We start from the raw sequence: 14,729 nt of genomic DNA, 5'->3' as shown, positions 1-14,729 counted from the left end.
AATGTACAGGGACATCTGGAATAATGTACAGGAACATCTGGAATAATGTACAGGAACCTCTGGAATAATATACAGGAACCTCTGGAACAATGTGCAGGAACATCTGTGCTGAGTATGGACTGGAGGCCCCATATAAAGCTGGAGATGCCACCAAGAGTGGTAGAGAATGACAGTGATAAGATGCTGTGGGACTTCTGACAAACATCATCCATCAACACTGACGGCTCCTCTAACATCTTGTGAGTTTGTCAAAAGATGAATCCTTAAGTTCTTGTGCTGTGGTGTTTCTCTGGCAACAGGTCATTTATTTTTCAGCTAATACAAGAATCCAAAAACTTTTTAGGCATTCAGATGGACATCATACACACGATGCACAAACAACATGGATCAGGTTTATTTGGACCTTCTTGAGTAAAAATCAATGACTTTACTGCACCGTGCTCAGAACTAATTAAGATAAGGATCAAGACTTTCTCCAGTGACATCACAGGCACAAAGTAAATGATCACTGTATCAAAGCACTAATGAGAAGCTCTGTTTTTACTAATGTAATCTCAGCATTTCCTTCTCATTATTTAGTTTAGTCAGTAAAACTCTGGAGAACAACTGCATGCTAAACTCCTACGGAGGCAACATCTGTGAGACGTAATGAACATTTCGCTTGAGGGCTCACGATGAAGCACAAAAAACTGTTGCGTAAAATCAGCATGGACCAAACAGTGAGTTTACAGTCAGCATGACCTGTTAGTGCAAAAGATGACAGAGAAGTTCACAACGTCCACGTTTGTTGCTTCAGCACAGAATAATTACTGTTTGTCACCTCGTTAGGCAAAACGTTGTCCACAGAGCAGCAGGGCTGCCGCCTCCTGACTGCAGCCATTAAAGCAACAGGTTCAAACCATACTGGGGTTTTAGATTTCTCTTCTCTGGGTCTCATCCAAAGCAACGAGGGACAAACACGTTAACGTGCATGATGTTTGGCTGCCTTCAGGTTTACGCCTCCAAATGAGATCTGTGATCCCACTGGGATTTGCCTGATTGAATAAATGTTAGCAGAGGTTAATAAAGGCAGACTAACATGCACGTTTTGAACCGGAGCACCCGGAGATAACGCACACGAGGAGAACGGTTCAACCTTCTTGCTTTGAGGCAACAGAGCAAACCACTAAGCTGTCATGCTGCCCACTCATATAAACCAGTTATAATCAACATACTGGTGGGAAAGAATGTGACTTTAGCTAATCCTTTGTATTTAATATTTTATGAAATGTGTTATTTGTGTCGTCTTTTTCCTTCAGTGTGATAAAGTTTAATGTCAGTGCTGATTCTTGTGCACACATGCCATAATGTCACGGCCCCGCAGTAACACGTTTATTAATTAAAACTGAAGTAACAGTTTAACTTCTCACAGTAAACTTTTTATTAAAGTGAAATTATCTAGTGAACTAGTTTTCAGTTTGCTCTTTGAGTTTGTATCACGTTCCAGTTCTGACGTGAATAAACAAATTGGTTTATTTGTAAATTACCAACTTACTAATTAGAACCTGGTCGTTCTCCAAATGGGTCTTTGTGTTGAAGAGCATCAAGAGGGTTCTGAAAATGCAGCCAACGTTCTACTGAAGCTTTCAGTGATTTGTCCGCCTGACGCAGATGCTGATCCACTCAAGCATCAGATAGATCCTCTCCCTGTGATGGAGGATGTCCAGAGATTAATATAAACTGGGTAATTTGCACAGGATGAGCAACACAAGGGACTTTTGAACTCATTAAAAATTAAATATCTCAGGAATGTTTTGATGTGCTCTTGCGGTGGATGAATATGATCTGCAAATATACACATGAATGAACTTGGACCTGATGAACTGCTGGTTGAAGCAATGAGCCAATTAAAGCCTGAAGCTGTTTCTCATTACAAATAAAATTCATCAGAATATTATTCATACAAACACAAGGGGTGGCTGTTGATATCATCACATTTTGATCAGTGTCTTTTTCCTGACAGTAATTAGTAATCTTATTAAAATGATGAGGAATACATTTTTAATGCTGTGACTTTGTGCAAAGTTCTTGCAAAGAGCCTTATGTTTAAAACGGACAACACAACTCCTTCATACTTTTATCTTGTTAAAACAATAATAAATGTCTCTCAGTGAATCTGAAAAGTTAAGTCTGGTCCTCGGGACGGGTTCAAAAAGCAAAAAAAATATGTAGAAAAGTTTCATGTTTCGTCCAAAAGAACCCGTGCAGATTTTTCTACCTGGATTATTGAGCATGCATCAGGATGTGTCTCAGTGAAGCTCTAACAGCAACAACTTACAAGTAAAGGAAGACACAGGTGTTAGTTTTATGTTTGCTGTCAGCTCTGCAGCTCAAAACTAAAAAGTCTTTTTATTCTCAGAAAATCTTGCATCCTGCAGGATTTGTAGTTTCCAGAGTCAGGACTGGCTTGTTCTTGTGTTCATTCTTCTTCTTCTTTCAGCTTTTCCCTCTTCAGGGGGATCCACAGGAAGTCCTCCTCATCTCTCTCCGTCCTCTGCATCCTCTGTGCACTCCAACAACCTCCATGTCCTCTAACTGCATCTGTATATCTCCTCTTGATTTTATTTCCTTGTGCTCTTGTGTTAAATCGGCTGCAGAAATGTGGGGGTAGTTGCAGCTCCGGTTCAGTTTCTTCAGCACTTTCATTATATTTCTTTTCAAACAGGTGTATGCATCCAGACGATTTGTGTTCATTTTGACTGGAAAAAGCTTTTTAATAACCCCGATGCCTCTTTTTTTAAACATAAATTTAAGCTTCGCTGTGAAATGTGCCTATATTGCCTTGTTTTCTTTTCAGCCTATTTTTTATCTGCTGTCATTTCCTGTTATCCTCAAAAACAAATTAACATCCTGTTTATTGACACAGAATTCAGCTGCTCCACATAAAATTTAAACTTTAATTACTTCACTAACTCTTCAGTCTGTTTAGCACATAAAAATCATATTTATACAGACGGGAAAAGCAGATGAATGTGCTCTGGCAGGTACTTGGACGGTTTCCCCCATGGAGTGCTCCGACTTTAACTCGAGCTAAAATAGATGAATTTGCAGCGGCTCGCGCACGACTCTTCAATTTTTTATCAATGGGATAAACATTGCTTCTTGTGCCTGCCTGAGCATGTTGAGATAAAGAGGTACAGAAACTCAGTTAGCTCACTCAAACTGAGGCGTCAATTAGAATTTAGACGAGGCACTTTTTCTAAGGGAGCTTTTTTCACAGGACTCGTTCTAATAGAAAAGATTTTAGTTCTCAGAATAAAGATTATTTTATGATATTCAGAGTCAAATCACATGACTTTCATACAGCAGCACACACAAGACTAAAGCTGCTAATATGGCAAACTACTGGAACAGGAAGTTACTCTTTGACAGAGCGCAGAGATGAGAATGACGACAAGCTGATGGAGATCAAACAAATTCATAATGATCTTCTGTGTTCAGGTTTCTCATCAATTCAAGTATCTTTTTTTTTGTCCTTTTCTCATGAAAAGAAGAATATATACATATACATATATATATATATATATATATATATATATATATATATATATATAGTTTATTCCTTACTGCAGTGAACAGCATCAGCAGCATGCCTACTTGACCACTTTAACATTAACAACTGATAGCAATAAAGAAATTTTAAAATACATCAAAGAATGTTTTTATTTTTTTAGAAATAAATTAGAAATAGAAAAGCTTGAGTTATAATGTACCGACGTGTTTTAATAAAGCTTCCAAACAGCTCCCTGGTTTGATTATGACCTTTAAAAGCTAAATGTTCAGGTCTGAACTCTGTTTACAGTTAGCGACTCATCGAAGGGCTGCACGGTGGAACAGCTGGTTGGCCTGACTCACAGCTGGGCTCCGTCTTTGTCAAGTTTGTTTGTTCTTTCCGTGCAGGCGTAAACTTTCTCTGGGTTTCATCCCACAGTTTCCAAACATGCACATTAGAATAATCACTAAGTCTAAAGTGATCTTGGTGTGATTTGTCTCAATATGACCCTGTGTTGGATCGTACCCTCACTTGGACCTGATGACCACTGGGAGTACTGTAGGGACCTGCTCCCTGCAAACCCTGAACAGAATCAAGCAAGTAAAGGAACTACAGGAATAAACTTTGTGCATGTTATTGATGATAATACAGTATTACAGTACATCGGTGGGTTTTTTGCCACAGGAGAGCAGCACAGTGTTCATTTGCTTGTCAGTCTCTGTCAGTGATGACGTTTGATGTCACATAGAAGAGGAAAATTATGCTCAGAATAATTCTCTGTATGATCAAAAGTTTTTTGGGTTGAGTGAAGATTTATGAGCTCTTTGCCATTTAGGCTGAACCTTCACAGTCAGTGTCATGAAGTCACTGCAGAATGTTGCACCTGCATCTATTTTCTGATACAACGACGCTTCATTGACAGGAAAAGGAGATAAAAATTAAAATTAAAATTAAAAACTTTAGCTTATGTTGCTACCTTGAAATACTTATTCATTCAAATTCATCCTGCACCATTATATTCTACCATGTTGTTGCTCAATACCTCTCTTTAGGACATTATAAACATTTTAATTACTTTTTCACTTTTTGGTACTTTATTGTGTACCTTTATTTCATGTTTTTTGTATTTTCTTGTTGGTTTGTTCTTTGATATTTTTTTAGCGAGTCGAACCATTTTTTCTCATCCTAAGCATTTCATCGTACTGTTAACCCTGTGTTTACCTAAATAAACACAACTTGAACTTGAACTTAAATCAGAAAAATGTAAAAGATGACTGCAGTGATCTTTAGCTTGTTCTAATACAAAGTACAAACTTTATTTGCCATTTGTGCACAGACCAACAGTCCAGGCACATTGGAATTACTGTGCAGAGCTCTGTCATAGTAAAAAATACTGAAACAACAATATATAAATAAAATAAAAATAAGAATACATAAAGTGGTTTACTTGTACAGAAAGTACACCATAAGTGAAGTTAGTGTTGGGTTATTATTTCACCTGATTCAGATAATATTGTAAGAACACAATTTAAAAATGCTGATTATAATTGTATAAATAAATAAATAAATAATAATTGTATCAAAATGCAAAATGAGTGAAAATACTGCAAGTAGTTTGTAATCATTTGGTGTTCAGTTCAGTCTGATTGTGGTTTTGTTGGATGAAGTCACGCTTCACTTTGAGCTCCGGCCCCCCACAGGTTCATGTTTAATTATTGAATAGTAGAAAGTTAGAATGGCTAATTAGAGCAGCCGGTTTCCTGAAGCATAATTATATCTTGGGAAAACCTTTCCTTTCAATGATTAGTTCCTGTTTGATCACAATGTGACAGATCAATTATCATATTGATTGCTGACATTAACACTCTTCAGTGATTTCTGTCTTGATTAAACAGTGACATCAAATAAGGGTCATGGCAGAAGCTGCAATAACTGAATATCTGAGCTGCACAGAGACAAAGTTCCTCTTACTCTGCATCCGTGTTGAGGATTGTTCATTAAAAAAGTGATTTTGTACGTAATACCTCGTCATCTGGCTTTCAAAGAAACACTTTTATTGGAAACAGAAATTGATTTTCAGATATTAAAAAGGAACTGACAGCCAAAGAGTTAATCATCACTGAGTGTAAAGTTTGTTTCACAGCAATACAACCATTTTCAGTCAGGTCATCTGGACAGTTTATTTTTTTTTTTTATTTTTTTTTTGTGCTGAAACGTTTCACTTTCCATCCAGAAGGCTTCATCAGTCAAGGAAGCACACAACACAAAACTGATTCACAAAACAGTTATGTTGGTGCTAAGATGGTGTCTTTGGCACGCCCCCTCCTCCAGTGCCGGCCCTCTTCCTCGTCGACAAACTGGTTCAAAACCAACAAAGTCCATGCTCAATAATCCAGGTATACAATCCAACAATTTTCAGTCAGCTCATCTGGACAGTTTCTCTTTTTTTTTTTTTGTGCTGAAACGTTTCACCTTCCAGATGACCTGACTGAAAATTGTTGGATTGTGTACCTGGATTATTGAGCATGGACTTTGTTGGTTTCACAGCAATACTTTACCATCTGCCTGTGATTCACCAGGGACCTCATGTATGAACGGTGTGTATGTAAGAAAAGGTAACGTGCACCTGGTTCCATGTATCAAAATGTAAATTCACGCACACCTTGACCTGCTGTGAGACTGTGCTCAAACCTTTTTCAGGCCACAGTATCTGACTACAAAGTACTGAAACTGATGTAAATACACAGAAATATTACTCGGTTTGGTTTTCTGAACTTAAAGGACTCAAACAAGATGCTTTTTCACAAGTTTGGACCCCAACACAAGGAAACAGAACCACATTTAACCTCAAACAGCAAAACATCGAACAACAAAAATGATCAAAACAGCTTCACTTCAACGTAAATGTAAAGTTTCTTTTGTCCCATGCAGATGTAAACGCACACCTAAGGCACACACACAGAGGAGAAGCATCAAGTTGAACTGTGCGAGACATTTCACCCTCACTGAGAAGAAAACGATGCGAGGTCAGCAAATAAATTCAGAACAACTCCTCTGTGATGACTCCTCCCTCAGGTGTGCACCATCACACAGCTGTCCATAAAGAGCTGCGTAAAGGTGGACGTGTCTGTGGGACAAAGACAGCTGTGGTGCTGCTGGACGACGTCACCAACAGAAGAACTGGGAGGCAGCGTGTTCCTGTATGGAGGGTGGAATGTGACAAAATTAAATAAATAAATAAATGTATCTTTTAATTATTCAGTACATCACTAAATAATTAAATGATACGATTAATTAATTAAATGTCCCATGAAATAAACAAAAGCATCTTTTAAATAATGACATTAAATAATGAAATGTCATTTTCAAGATAAAAAAAATAAATACATTCAATTATTCCACTGTCGTTTTTTTTTTATTTTATTTCATGGCTCCCGTGCATCAGTGTCGTGAAATTATAACTGTCAGCCTCAGTCATCAAACTCAGTGGGCGGGACTAGACAGACCCTGACGCCTGATTGGCTGCTCCGCACAGCAAGCGAAGACAAATCAATCGCAGATTACGGATTAATGCCAGAAAATATATTCCAAATCTTTAGGGGGCAGTAATTGTGTTTGCGTGAATTTGGATGAAACTTTTTTCATAGAAAATGACATTTCATTCAATTTAATTGTATATTAAAATGATTTAATGATGTATTTAATAAGTAAATTATACATTTAATTATTTAATGACATTTAGATTTCTTTATTTCATGATGTATTTATTTAATTTCGTCACATTCCACCCTCCATATTTTCAGGGCTCACAGGGACCAAATACTGATCCGGTATTCCTCAGTTGTCTCTGAGTCGGGCCGGCTGGAGGGGGTGACTTCATCCATTTGATGCCCTGATTTCTAAAGTTTCCCCACAGCGCCGAGGGAAAACTGTTGATTCTCAGTGACTCATTTTGTGATAGCAACTATTTAAAGAATAAGCTCTGACGTTCTACCGAGCTCCTGAGTGCTGCTGTGTTTACAGTAATTATTTATTAAACGCGTATAAAGTTGGAAATGCCTCAGAAAGCCCCACCAGCAGATCTGCCCCCCCTTCATTTAACAGCAGCACACACTTTTTACATGTGTGGCAAACATGTTTTCACTCCGTCCCCACTACTTATTTAGGAGCATCTTTGATTCACATTCAATTAATTTCTTCATTTTGCTGCATCTGGGTATAACATTTTTAACATGCAGAGACGAGAATCCCACATGAAAAACATATTTGCATTTATTTTACTTATTTAGCTGGAGGCGTGTCGAGGGAGGAGTCGAGTATTCCTTTATCCGTGCTCAGTTCCACGTTGATTGGCTTACAAAGGAAGTGTGCTTGGATTCACGAGTACATCTGGATTTATTCGTGCATGCCTCTGTGGTTTTTGTCTAAAGCAGGTCTCTCTTGTAAATGAGTCCTCGTGGCTCAATGAGACTAACCTGTAGAAATAAAGGTTGAATGGTTTTCTTGATTTAAGCGTAAGCCATGATTCAGCAGGTGATTCATGGACATGTATGTACTTGGGTCCTCACAGTTCCCTAATGCCTCAGTAAACTGATCCAACGCATCCAGACAACTCTTCTGAAGGCAACACACGTTTGGTGTCCTGACACGTGGTTGAAAGTTAAAGAAAGTAAGAAGCACTAGTGAGTTTTTTAACATTCAGAGATGGTAATTTAGCAACTGACAAATTCTATGGTTCTAAAGAAAAATAGCACCTGATTTATCATTCAGCTGTCATGCAGATGTTACAAGAAGACATAAATTACACCACGTCAAACTTCATGAAATGCTAAACAAAGAATGTTTTAAACTCCACGCCATTAGGTTCATCAGCAGCAATGAAGACATGAAATTAATCTGCTGCAGAGCAAACAAACAATTTCTTGCTGTGATGCACTGGTTTGATAAGATAAATTAAACATGTAGGGTTCCTTGAATTAACGCATATCTCCAGCATCATGTCATGCCAGAATGTGCAGAGTAAGATCATCTCATGTTCATAAATGTTATGCACAATTCCCTGGAATATTGTGAGATCCTGCTTGATCCGTTAGCACTTGAGAACATGTGTTGTAATAAGACTCCGACACGCAGACTGCACAAGGAGCTCAAATTAAGTGTTTCATTAAGGTAATAAAATGAAACACAGTTGTTGTGGCAACAAAGCGAAGACACAAAGAGACACGAAGGCAAACTGGACATGGCATAAAGCACAGAATATAAAGGCTGAGGTGGAAGAGGAAGTGGCTGCAGGTGTGAGTGGGCGGGGCTTGCTGATGATGGAAAAGTAATGAATGGGTGATGGAACAGGGTAAACTGAACTTAACACAAAAGAACAAACAAACAAAAAGAAAGAATCAGAAACAAACTAGAATCACAACGACAACAAGTACATTGATAAAGTCCTAACAGCTGACAGCTTTTACCGCTCCACATGAATATCTGTAGAACTTAATGACGTATTTTTGTGTTTCCATAATTCAGTTCGCTGTGGAGGCCAAAAGTCACTCAGTGTTAGATGCACTGCTAAAACTTACTGCAAGTTTCATGAAATCTGTACGACTAAAGCAAAGTTTATCTTAGCGCTTGCCAGATTGGCTGAGTTATAACTCTTCTTGTGCCGTTAAGATCAGTTGGCTGTGGCAGCCATCTTGAATTTGACAAGATCTACAAGGTAATCAGTTATAGATACTAATCCAACGATTACTTTCTAAAAGTTTCATTAAAATCTGTTCAGTGATTTACGACACACTTTTTGAAAGTAACAGTTGGATTAGTATCCCTACCCCCCCAACACCACCACCACATCACCCTTTTACCTTTAGTGGTGGAAATAAAAAAAGTATAAAGCAGAGAATATGCGGTAACGATAATAAAAGTCATGGCTCCTGTTGGTGTTGTGGAAGTCAAGATGTAGAAATCCCATCAGGAGACTAGAATAAAAGTCTGATGTGTGGCTGCAGTCCCTTTATCTGTAATTTTATCTTTTAGTTTTGTCTCAGAGAAGATGCTGCTAGTGTTCCAGTGAACAACAATATGACTATTCATGTGATATTATTGTGATTAACATGATTATTTCACAGTTATGCTCTGGACTTTTGCTTCTTTAATTTGGACTCAGTTCTGTAGATTTACTATTTTCAATAGTTTATTGTAGCAATCATGATAAAACAAGAAATGCACTTTAGAAGTGCCCTTTTTCATTTTTCTGTTACATGCACTTTTCTGCATTGAGCTGAAAAAAGTGTATTTATAAAGCACAGTTAATAAAAACTGTTGATAAAAGTGATGCACACTGAAAAAAAAAGCATGACACAAAAGCAGCCTAAATACAATAAACTAAATACAATGAGCCTTGAGCCAGTTTGTCATTCAGGTCATGAACATGTGAGATGTCCACTTCAGGCCCGTTACGGCTTCCTCCACCTCGAGATCCACCTCTAACACACAGCAGTGAACCAGGATCTAAACCACTGCAGACTGGCTGCACCAGATTAACCCCAGAAGAGAAACGACGAGGCATTAAAGCATTTACTGTGGTGCTAAGAGCCAGAGCTCACCAGTGACACGGGAGATATTAATGGTCTCGCTAGTTCACCTGGTCCACGTTTGTTGTTTCCTGCAAATATTTATGGCACCAACTTCAACCTGCCCATCCACTATGGGCCTGAGTGATGGAACAGTGGTTAGAGAAGGTGGGTTTGTGATTGGAAGGTTGCAGGTTCAACTCCCCGAACAGACATCAAAATGTGGGTGGAAAAGGTGAAGCACCCACACCTGCCCCCACCCTCATTCGCCCCACTCTGGGCCCTTGAGCAAGGCCCTTAACCCCCATCTGCTCCCAAAACAGGTCTCTCTTGAAAATGAGTCCTTGTGACTCAATGAGACTATCTGCATAAAAAAAGGTTAAATTAAAAATTAAAAAGTTAACCAAGGCTGCTGGACCTGACCATGTCCCCGGTCATGTTCTGAGAGACTGTGCACACCAACTAGCTGGAGTCATGACCAAGATTTTCAACAGGTCATTGTCCCAGTCCATGGTCCAACCCTGCATGAAGACATCTACAATAGTCCCCATACCCAGGAAACCCCATATTTCTTGTCTAAACGACTACTGACCAGTTGCTCTCACTCCAGTGGTGATGACGTGTTTTGAAAAGCTGGTCAGGAGTCACATCACTTCACTCCTCCCACAAACTCTTGACCCACACAAATTTAATTTGTCTACAATAGATCAGCTGAGGATGCCATATAGGCACAGCCCTCCATGTTTCTGTGTCTCACCTGGAGAACAAAGAGCTATGCTCTTCATAGACCATCCTCCCCAACAAATTGATGAACAAACTGGGGAAACTGGGACTGCCACACTCCACCTGCACATGGGTAAAAAGTTTCCTGTCCCATCGCAGTCAGAGGGTTCGAGTGGGCCGTCACACATCCGTGGCCCTTAGCCTCAGCACGGGAGCCCCTCAGAGCTGTGTGCTGAGCCCCCTGCTCTATGCCCTCAATACACGACTGCACCCCTGCTCACCACAGCAGCACCATAGGCAAATTTGTGGACAACACCACAGTGGTGGTGCTCATCAGTGTGGGGGATGAGTCCGTCTACAGGGACGAGGTGGAACAAGTGACTGCTTGGTGCAGCGGGACCAATCAGCTCCTCAACACCTCAAAGACTGAGGATCATCAAAAAGTTTGTCTCACCCCTGATTATAAGAAAAGACAGTGTGGAGAGAGTAGCTGACTACAGTTTCCTGGGAGTCCATATTGAGGGGAATCTGACCTGGAGCATGAAAAAGGTCCAACAGAGACTGGACTTCCTGAGAGTGCTCAGGAGGAACAACATAACCCAGAGACTGCTGGTGTCTTTCTACTGATGCTCCACAGAGAGCATCTTAACATACTGCACCACTGTGTGGTGTCTCAGCTGCACAGTGGCTCAGAGGAAAGTGCTCCAGAGAGTTATCAACACGGCCCAGAAGATTGTGAGCAGCCTCTTCTCTCTCTGGAAGATCTCCACAGTTCCTGCTGCACAGGAAAAGCCCACATGTTAAAGGACACATGTCACCCTGGACATGACCTGTTTGAACTGTTACCGTCAGGGAAAATGTTCAGATCAATCAAGACATGAACAAACCGACTTAAAAATAGTTTTATCTGTCAGCCATAACTGAACTTAACAAAAGCTGCAACAAAACCTGAATAAGTGCAATAAGGGACAGCTATCAATCTGCCTGTGTTCATCTGGGAAGCAAACCCAAATTTCATTTTATTTGGGTGCAATGACAATAAAGGTCTATTCTATTCTATTCTACTCTATTCTATTCTATTCTTAGTGACTCTACCAAATTATTACTGCAGGTTTTTAAGCTTTAGCTTCAGATCATCTTATAAAACACAAACACGCAGTGAACATCAGGAAACATTTAGATAAAAACAGGTGACTGACTCGATTATAATACAAAGGCAATTACACAGAACAAGTATAATATCAAACAGCATTTTATTAAATTTTATTTACTGATTTTCAAAACTGACTAAATTTTCCAAATTATTTAGTTCTGCCAGAGAAACAAACAGCAACTCCAACTGGAGACTTTAAAATCTGTCAGTCTAATAACCTTTTTCCTACTTCTCTGATGAATCATTCTAATTATTTTGTATATAGACATGAATCATTGAAAAGCAATTTCCTTGACAGTATGTGGACTCTTTCCAAAAAGCAGCAACTCTAATAAAAGTTTCTCTGCTGCTGTTTTCTAAATTAGGAGCATTATTCAACTTTCAAACAGATCCGAGGAAACAAGGATCAGAAACACAGTAATTAGGAGCACACTGTATGTTCACCACATTTCATACATTATTTACTGTCAATTCAAGGATTCTGTTTATTTCAAAGTACATCTTAGGTTTGTATCTCTACATTGTCAGTTTGAAAAAACAAAAACTGCAGCTGCTCTATTCCCCAGACATGAGAGAGGCTACACGATGACAGCACAGAAGTCCATGCATCTCTTCTGGAGGATCCACGAGGAGCTTCAGGACAAGAAGCTTTTCTAACTTGAAACTAAATCAAAAGCAAAGAGCCACATGTGATCATCTTGACCACAGGAAGACTGACGCTCTTGTGCTGCACTTGAATTGTTCTGCTTCGTTGTTTATGCTCAGAGGCCTTGAGACAGCAGTCCAACAGAAGGAAAGCTGTGCACCTTTCAGCACGTCATGAAACTGTGAGTAGTTAAAAGTCAAACAAAAGCTGTCACAGAACCTGAGGCATGGAGCCGTTTGGATCCCTTCGGGCTGAATGAGCAGCTGCCGGACGGTGCGCCGGTGGACAAGAAGGTCATTTTCATTCTGTACAGTAACAGAAACATGTCTACTGATCATGGTTTGGTAAATTTACCAGACAAGTGTTTAATTTTTAATTTTTGTGTAATGTCTGAGGCCGGTGTGCTTTCTGTTGAACGTGTATTTACAGTAACAGTTTGGTGCCCAAGTCAAAGCGCATTAATAGCAAAACGTTTCACATGCAGCCTGTGGAGCGCACGTCTAAACATATTGCTGTGGAACATTTAAAGCGCTGCACCAACCAGTCAGCTGCTTGTTCAGCATTCAGCTGGTGTCCGTGCTGAGCAGAGGGGAATAAGCGGCTGGATGTGACAGCATGAAATAAAAACATGGATTTAATGTAGAGAATCTTACAAATTGGGTAGCAGCAAAGAACGTAGATGCATCACAACAATAATTATCCAATGTAAAGGTGATGGCAATATATACATTGAGCAAAAAGCAAAGGTTTAAAATATAAAATTGTGAAGTCTAAAGAAGTCTGGGTTAAAAAATTCTAGATAATTTCCCCCTTCGGTGTTCTACATGAATATTTCTGGACTGATAGAGTTGAGTCCAGCTCGGCTCAGCCTGGTGTCAACAGGTTCGGTTCTTCAGTGATCGGCTGCTCTTTAAATGAATGTCTTTCAGGAATCACCTCCTTTTGTGCCAAAGACAACATTTCCTCTAAGGCAGAGCGTTAGTTCTGTGTTCTGCACAGTTCCTTACTCAGTCATCTGCGTTGGCACTCCTTTCTTTGGGGACTCATTATCAATTAAACGCTCACTTTTTATTATAAAGACTGAAAGTTCACGCTTTGACGCCCAAACTAAACGTTTCTGCCTGTACCCAGCAGAAGAGCTTTAATCAGAGAATGCAGAGCACGCAGGCTGCAGAGAGGAGCGAAATGAACTGTTTGAATAAAAACTTCGTGAAGCTTTTAACTTCCTGTTTGATCTTTGGAGGACAGGAATGCATATCACCCGCCACCCTTCATGCCAGAGTTTCAAACGTTCATCTCATGAAATGACAGCGTTGCAAACCATTTTGCTCAAAGCTTGTAAATGACTTTAGCACAGTCACGTGCACATGGCCTACATGCTGCAGACGAGCTCAGCTACTACCACACCAAACTCTAGCTCAGTATCTGTAACGTTTCCAGAGTTGTGTCTATTGTTGTACCGGCACAGTTTGATTATGTCGTACCTGAACCTGAGCTGAATCCAAACCAGTTGTAAAATCTAACGATTACTTTCTGTGAACCTGATTATAACCGGTCCAGTGCTTTACGTGTTTTTTGCCAACAGACAACCTGGATCGACACAAACAGGATTTGTCTGCGTTTTAAGCAAAGACGTGGGACACTGATTGGAGCTCAAAGTGCATGTTCGGCATGACTCTCAGCTACTACCACCTCAACTTTTAGTTACATTTCTGTTTGTGTAAGGCCTGTGACTGTGGTGGCCATCCCAAATTGGTTTGACTCCATAAACTCATACATACAACCAAAGATTACGTTTTGTTATCACGGCCCATGAAGTGGTTGAACCAAGATGCAGACAGACACGATGAGCTCGGGTAAAATAAAAACAGTTTTACTAAATAAATAAAAACAAGGGGCAGATGTGGAGCAACTCCTTACAAAACAGGGGAGCACAAAAGAGAGGACGAGACTCCCGACAGGTATGGACCGCTGTTCGAGTGGTGACCAGAGATACTCGATGTCAAACGGCGGTGAGCGGAAAGTGGCAGCACCTCGGTGATCACTTTCTGGAAACAGGTGCGAGCGGAAAGTGGCAGCACCTCGGTGATCACTTTCTGGAAACAGGTG

The 14,729-nt window shown here is 39.9% G+C and overlaps 1 protein-coding gene across 1 annotated transcript in view; it reads right to left on the bottom strand.

Annotated features, from left to right (window-relative positions):
• Window positions 1–14,729, bottom strand: part of rxfp1 (relaxin family peptide receptor 1) — an 87,364-nt gene that overhangs the window by 38,556 nt on the left and 34,079 nt on the right.

This window comes from Nematolebias whitei, chromosome 4 (assembly GCF_014905685.2).
Source record: "Nematolebias whitei isolate Nwh7 chromosome 4, NemWhi1, whole genome shotgun sequence".
Taxonomy (NCBI): Eukaryota; Metazoa; Chordata; class Actinopteri; order Cyprinodontiformes; family Rivulidae; genus Nematolebias; species Nematolebias whitei.
The sequence above is the reverse complement of the archived record's forward strand: the minus strand, read 5'-3'. Positions and strand labels throughout refer to the sequence as shown.